Consider the following 8,304-nt stretch of genomic DNA (forward strand, 5'->3'; position numbering starts at 1 on the left):
TTCTTCCTCCATCTTGGCGAGGACATATCCAACAATCTTCTTGTTATAATCCTCTGCCACGTACAAGAGCTACGGCCATGAAAATATGTGGTAGAAGTAGTACTTCATTTGATAATTCTTTGGGAGGCACAGCAGGTTGCATGTGTGCATAGCTAGTAGATCATCAACTGTGACCTACCGTATGCACTAGTTGAGGGTGTGAAGGTCCCAAGAAGATGGATACTCGGGCATCAAGGTCCGCGTCACTCCCATGTACACAAAGATCATCATCCGTGCCACCAGACTCAGAATGTTCTCGATGAGAAAGGACGTAGAATCGGAGAACTGACTTTTGTAGTTCAGAAGAGGTTCAATTTCCATGAAGGAACTGTGGAGCTTTATGCTGAGAAGGTCAACAACCATGGGCTTTGTGCGATTGCCCAAGCTGAGTCATTGTGGTACAAGCTTTTGGGTGGACTTGCCATTCAAAGGGCCTGCTATGGAGTTTTGAGATTCATTATGCAAAGTGGTGCTAAGGGCTGTGAGGTCATTGTCAGTGGCAAACTCAAAGCTCAGAGAGCTAAGTCCATGAAGTTTAAGCATGGGTACATGATTGCATCCGGTCACCCAGTTAATCTCTACATTGATTCTGTTGTTCGTCATGTTTTACTTAGATAGGGAGTGCTGGGTATCAAGGTTAGGATTATGTTGGATTGGGATCCGAAGGGCAAACAAGGGCCTGCTATTCCTTTTCCTGAAAATGTAACTATTCACACTCCAGAAGAAGAAGAAGAAGTTTGTGAAGAATGAAGAAGCTTGTGAGATCAAATGCATCCTTGAAATGTGGGAGTCGTTGGCGTGGATCTACATACACTAGTCCAGGTATCAACTTAATGACTACCTCTCTTATTTCTTGTATCTGAGTAGGAGAGAACTTCAGCAAAATATCCTCACTGTTCGCCTTGCCACTCCTAATATCATCTTCTGGTATAAAGACCGAGTACTTTTTGTGATTCTGTGGGAGGTGCCACACATACTGAGTATAAGCAGAGTGCACATGGAATAGGATAGGAATACACTAGCAATCATGGAATCAAAGATTGAGTGATGGGCGTAGAAGTCTCCCTGAGGCTGCAAACAGAAGACAGACTCTTGGAAAAGCTTCATAAGCACACTTGGAACATGGCACTTTCTCTCACCTCTATCACATTCCAGAATATTGCAATATTTAGATTGTTTACATTGCTCCATAAGCTTAGCCTTCTCAATATTGCACTTCTCTGCTGCCTCTAGGCCTCCCTTGGCCAACAGATCATCAAACACAAGGCCACAAACATAGATGCCAAAGCATGGCAGTGTGTTGTACAAAGTATTTTTGTCTGCATGGATCTTGTAGTCTAGCATTACAAGAGTTATATGATGAACCTTACCCAAAAGGTCCTTGCAAACAATCACAATAGTTACACCAGAAGAACCAATGTGTTCTGTGCTCTCAGGCCAAATTTGGACACATCCACATGCTTGGAGTATAAATTGGAGGACATGTCTGCAACAAGAAGGGTGTCACCTGCAAGGGAAGGGTAATCTTTGAACTCTACCCCATGGATGATCTCATTCGCACAGATGTGGAGGTATCGGTACTCTAAATTGGTGGCCTGAGCCCCAATCATTGACATCCAAGCAGATTGGATATGTATGGACAACAAATGTATGACTTGATGGATGTATGATGGATGTATACACACGTATTGTAGAGAAAATGTATGACTTGGTGGATGTATGATGGCTAAATGCACATGTATTGGCAGAGAACATGTATGACTTGATGGATGTATGGTGGATGTGTTCAGTGGGAGATAGGTATATCATGTGTCTCAGCTCTGAAAAGTCAATTACAGAAAATTTTGCATATTTAGTGTGAGAAATATTTTTGCATGGTCTCGTAGAGGGGATCAAGGGCTCCATTTCAAATCAAGAGGCTCGATGATCGGAGCTCCCTAGCTCGAAATATTGTAGTTTTTGTGACAAGGGGTCCGGTGGACTGCACCTAGTATGGCAGGTCATAAGGGTAAAGCCAAGACCTAGGAGGACTTCCAGCTTGATGATCGGAGCTCCTAGCTCGAGATATTGTAGTTTTTGTGACGAGGGGTCCGGTAGACTGCACCTAGTATGGCAGGTCATAAGGGTAAAGCCAAGACCTAGGAGGACTTCCAGCACAATATTAGAGATTCATATGCATCTATGAATGATCCTAACTCTGCCAAAGAGGATTGTGAAGACATGCTTGAAGAAGAGGCCCCCAAGATGGACCATTTTGCTATGCTTAATGACACACTATGTCAACATGAGACCCATCATGATGAGCGACATCGAGAGATGGAACACCACCATAGGGAGGTGGAAAACCGCCAAGATCAGCATCATAGCGAGATGATGGCTAAGGTGGACTTACTTGTAGAGCGCATGGGCACCCTCCACCCACTCACCCTCCTCGGCTCAGCCCAAGGAGCATGGTCCTCCTCGTGAGACCAATCGCCTTCCCCCCTTGGAGATGGGACATGGCCAGCAAGGTTTTGGTAGCACCTATGGTTTTCCCCATAGCACCTATGAGCTAGGAAATCCCTCTATGTGACATGATGAGCCCGTCCTCCCCTCACCCGTGATGAACCCTTCTAACCCATCCTTGGGATAGCACCTCCCCCGTAGTGGAAGCTATATGCAAAGGTAAAATGTAAATTTTGGGCAACAAGGCCCTAATACAGGTGGACATGGGCAACATGCACATGGCAATGGGCAGCATGCACATGGCAGTTTTGGGCAGCATGCACATGGCAATTGACAGCACCTCCCCCATAGTGGAAGCTATATGCAACGGCTAAATGCAAATTTTGGGCAATAAGGTCCTGATACAGGTGCACGTGGGAAGCATCCACATGGCAATGGGCAGCATGCACATGGCAGTTTTGGGCAGTAAGGCCCTAATGTAGGTGCACATGGGCAGCATGCACATGGTAATGGACATCATGATTACGCTTACAAGCACTGCTTCATGTAGCAACATAGTTCTTATGCAAGTCATGATCATGGACATGTATATGGTAGCTCATATAACATTGATCAATAGCATGCATATGGAGATTCTTATGCAATGCATGAGCAGCAAGCCAGTGATTATGACCAGCATCATGCTGATACCTATGCTCATGGACTTGCCACTCATCATATTTATGGTCAACCTAGGATGCAAGGACACCATTGTAGTCATGTTGGACAGTCATCATGCAATCTTGGGCAGCATGTTTATGGGCAACAATATGGCCAAAGTTTTGGTAATAGTCAGTAGCAAATAGATATACATGAGCAACAGGGCTATTATGAGAGCGGAATTTAGGTGCCAAGAAGTGCTTAAAAATAGCTAAAAATTATGAATATCAAGGGAAAAATATGCAACGTCAAAGGCGGCGGCTCGATCTAGGACGATTTTAAGCGCCAAAGTGCTTTAAAGGTGCCCGAGCGACACTTGTTGATTTTTCATAATTTTTCAGACAGTCGTGCGGGTTGACACGAGCTACTGGCCAATGCAGGATGCTAAGCCGAACGCCCAGGATTTTTCAGAGCTCAATTCCGAGCTCGGACGGAAAAATGGCCAAGAAGTTGGGCAAGATTTGAAGAGGTGGACATTGGAGTGGCCAAATGGTCATGACCTTTGGGGAAGGTTGGGGCCCAAATTTTATGAAGCAAAAAATGTAGCAATCATGGAGAGAGAAGATGAGGAAAAACGTGGGGAAGAAGGCACCTTCAACGGTCGAAAAATGCGCTTGATGGATGATGGTGCCTCATGCAGCCTGCAAACAACCTACTCAACAGACATTGGCCCCTCATTCCCCTCTGTATGCTGATCTTATCGCCGCCCTTCGCTCCTCAATTGATGGCCTGAATGCTGAGATAGAAATCTAGTCTTTCTCTCTCCTCCTTCTCTCTCTTCTAAGGGGGAATTCATGTGGGAAGAGGAAGGAAGAAGAAAGAATGATGGAGGCTTGTCCGGCATGGATCGGATTGCTCCACGGGCTGGAAATGGTGATTTGTGATCGTGCTAAGCATGAAGTGCTACTGATTTTCAGATTTGCAGCCATGGACATGAAACCCGAAACACGCAAATAAGCGGTAATTCAATTTTTTCAAAGGAAATTTGAGATTTCATGGCTTTTGATTGATAAAATGTTGTTCATGTGGGCTAAAAATTGTTTATGTTGCTGTTTTCCATGAGTACTTGTTGATCATAATCAAAAAATCAGAAAAATATGCATCTTCTGGTTCAAAATAATACACTAAAACACGTAAAATATGGAAAATCAAGGGAAAATGATGTTTTTGGGCATAAAAATGGGAAAATGAATAGGAACACCAACTAAATTTTCATTTTGCTGCAAGAAGGAACTAAGGGCCACAGCCCATAACCTATTTTGAATTTTCAGTGATTAAGTAATGCAGAAAATAAGGAAAAATACAAGGAAAATAGAGAAAAATCACTAAAAATAGGGGGAAAATGCATTTTGGGTGCGGAAAATTAATGAAAATTAAGAACAATGTTTGTGAATGTTTGTGGGGACTGAAGCATGAGGATTTGCCTCAGTTCATCCCCACCTTCTTGTTCTAGTGTGTTTTTCCCGCTTTTTACACATAAAATGATGGCAAAATGCCCTATAAATCCATACCACAATGCAACATTTGATCGATGGGAGGGTAGAGTGGTTAAAGTGTGTCTAAATGTGGAGTCAAATGATGAAAAGATTGTTGTTTTTGTTTGCATGACATATAGGTCGGTGAATAGTTATAAAATAAGAGCCTAGTAGCACGAGGGTTTCCTCGGTGCTAGGTTCGTGCAACGCCGCATAAGAACGGTAGTTGGAAATCATTGAAAGGATGTTTTCCATATGTGCACAATATTGATTTTTTAATTGTTTGAGCACTTAGCATCCACACTGTGCATAAATCATGGAAATATTTAAAGGTATCAGAAATCCTGGATGCACAGCAATTGCTTTCATTAGGACCTTGACCCACGTTGAGTGAGAGACAGGACACCCTAAGCCATAGGCTAGTCATGGGGTCTAGGGAAAAGAGAAGTAAGGACAATGGTACATTCCTGTATATGATTAAATGGTACCTTGAGTGGATTTTGTACGGAATGTTTATATGTTGAGCGACGCATCGAGGGGCCAATCCCCAAGGTGTAGGAGAGTCGCAGAGGGGTGGTGGCATTCAGCCGTTGGAGGACCCCCTATGTCTGTGCTTCGTGCCGTTAGGCAATGTGTAAGGAACTCCCTCTGAGGAGTAGTGGGTGAGAGAAGAGTGGACTACAAATGACGTAATACAAACGCAAGACATTTAGGAAGGCAATGTATGTGTCATCAACGCTCCTGGCCGCAAGGCCGTGGGGTTGTTGAACGCGTGAGATAGAGATCCGGCTAGTGCACGAGCCAGTGCCGGCCCGTTCTAGGTTCCATCAGTGGTGCGTCTGCCAGGAGCCGCTTAAAAGTGGCGGTCCTCGAATCTTGGTTGTCTAGGGACCAACTAGCAGTTTATGCCAAAGGATACTATAATTGATCCGTTATTTATCGATAAGCATCGTCTAGCAGAAATCCAAAAGCAAGAAAGAGACGAAAGAGCTAGGCGACGTGCTGAAATTTTTAGGAGATATTCCCCTAAGCATAGCGGTGTTGAACCCTTACGAGGGAGTGGATCTAGTGGTCTAGGGGCCACAAGCAGTAAGTCAAGAGAAGGTGGAAGCTCTAGTGCTCCCCTTTCTGCCATAAGCCAGTCTATATCAAGTGCGGGAGGTGTAACCCCACCGTCCCCTATTCCTAGTGCAAATCCAACCCTCGTCATGGCACAACCTATTGCAATTCCAGCAGGAATGACGGATTTGCCGGCTCTAGGTTACCCGCTACCCATTTTGAATGGGCTAGTTGAGGAAGATGCGGAACTCCACATTAGGGAGTTTCAAAAGCTGATGTTTAACTGTCGCATTCAAGAAGAAGGACATTTAATGATGTTCTTCAACATGACTCTCAAAGGAAGAGCTGCCATATGGTATCATGGTTTAGAAGCCGGAACCATATTGAATATTGATGCATTTTATGGAGCTTTTTGAAGGGAGTTTTCCCCTGAAAGGGGTGGGCAATATTGGTTGCGTGTACTCAACGTGACCCGCCAAGAACCACACGAGGATATTCATGCTTATGCGAAGAAAATAAAAGAAGTTTTCCGTAAGTTGGACACCTCTATTCCTATCCCCGCAGCTGCCCAATTGCAATATTTCCTACATGGTTTGGACTTTAATATCCAATTGCAGTTGAGTAGTGTCCCCTTGGGGGATATAGATACTGCCATTACAAGAGCACAAGAAGTGGAATCCCGACTACAAGCAGCCTATGCTTCTCGAGGCAATTCGAATATGGGTTTAGTATTGGGAAACAATGTGGCGATGGCCAATGGCAGTAGTGGCCAAGGGATAGCGATGGCTAACCCTAATGGGAGAGGGAACATGATGCAGAATGTCCCTTTATTACCCGCTCCCCCTAGTATGTCGATGCCTACGGGCAGTCAAATGGCTCCAAATGGTGGAGGTCAGGCGGTCAATTCTAATACCATGCCTGTGGCTCAACAACCAGTGCCTAATCGAATTGTTAGGCCGATGGAACGACACGGTAATGACCAAGGCTATGAGTCGAGTGCTTCCAATGTTCTTGGTGAGGTTAAGGACATGATGAAGCATTATACCGACATGATTACGGAGCAGTATTGGCAAATAGCCGTTGATGTCAACTTCCTCAAAAAGCAACAAAATTTGATAGGAAGTAGATACCCAGATGAGGGTGCACCTTCGAGGTTTAGTTGCAAATGGTGTGGTGGGCAACACTATCCAAGAAATTGCCCAATGTGCGACATTTGTGGAAAATCCGGCCATTTAGCAGCTACTTGCTGGAGTAAGATCAGTTCCCTCCAGCGAGGTAGTCGGCAGCCAGGGCCTGTTAATCATCGTGCGCAAGGAAATGATTCCCAGCGAGAAGATGGGCCTAAACAAATACTTCAACGACCAAAGACTACAGTGGAGGAGCTACCAAGTGGTAGTGGGGTTAGTTTGATTGAGGCTGTATGCGTTAATGATGCTAAAACCTCTAATCTACGAGCTGTTCTTACAAGAGGTCAAAAGGGTAGAGAAGCCGACAAGGATAAGCCTGTCGACGGAAACCCTAAACAAGGCGACAAAGGAACGCAAGTTTTGGATCCTGCCATGGAAGGGGGACCTTTGAAGCCCGTAGAAAGTAAAGCCGATAGGGAACCACCAAAGAAGAAGGTGAAAGTTAAAAAAGAGGTAATAAAGCCGGTTCAGCGACCTAAAGAGCGGATGGTTTGGCATGAAAAGCGAGCTCTATCTAACTATCATGAATTCGATTTGGCGAGCTCTCTCTGTGAAGTCAAGCCGGATGTGAATCTCCTACAGCTTATTAAGCTTTCCCCAGGAGTACGCAAGGAATTTAGAAAGATCCTACGTACCGGGTATATCGTAGAACCTTTGGGTATTGCGCGAGTGGGTGATGACTGGTTCGAGCATGCTGAGAAGCATTGCCCAAGGGTTGCAGCCTATGTCGATGGGATATTAGTAGATTATGCCATTGTCGACATGGGATCATCGGTTAACATTATGAGTTCTGAACTGATGGAAAGGTTGGGTCTTGCGATCCAGAAAGATACCTCCACAATTCTCAGAATGGCAGATGATAGTTTGAGACAGCCGGAAGGCTGCATTACTAAGGTCCATGTCGCTGTTGCAAATGTAGAATGCCTGTTGGACTTTAGGGTGATTCGTTTTGCAGGCCGTCCAAGTTACCAAGTATTACTCGGACGACCTTGGATCTTGCAAGCGGACTGCCAAGTAGATATACTAGCCGGTCGACTAATATTCGGCAGAGGTGCCCAGCGTATGGTGGTTGATGCTTATCCTGAGTCTCGGCAGAGTGAGAGAGCTCGTCTATCCTCTACAGAATTGGAGACATTAGAAGATTTATATGCCAGTGAGACATCATCGAGTGATGAGTCCAAAGAGGGATCCACCACGGAAGACATCTATCAGATCACTTTGAATGAGCCGATAGAGGGCCAAGATCGTATAAGAGATGCAGATGTTATCGAGCTAGACCTTGGTACGCCTGATGATTCACGGCCAATCAAATTAGGTTCTATGCTCAGCACAGCAGAAAGGGAGGACTATGTGGCCCTGATCCAGGAATTCCGTGATATCTTTGCCTGGAGTTATGATGA

The 8,304-nt window shown here is 44.9% G+C and overlaps 1 pseudogene; it reads left to right on the forward strand.

Moving 5' to 3' along the window:
* LOC148024968 (small ribosomal subunit protein uS3x pseudogene) overlaps positions 1-3,349 on the forward strand; it is a 37,755-nt pseudogene extending 34,406 nt beyond the window's left edge.
* The last annotated feature ends 4,955 nt before the right edge of the window (positions 3,350-8,304 follow it).

The sequence above is a fragment of the Lygodium microphyllum genome, chromosome 15 (genome assembly GCF_053477565.2).
Source record: "Lygodium microphyllum isolate KBCC chromosome 15, Lygodium_microphyllum_v1.1.10, whole genome shotgun sequence".
NCBI classification, from domain to species: domain Eukaryota; kingdom Viridiplantae; phylum Streptophyta; class Polypodiopsida; order Schizaeales; family Lygodiaceae; genus Lygodium; species Lygodium microphyllum.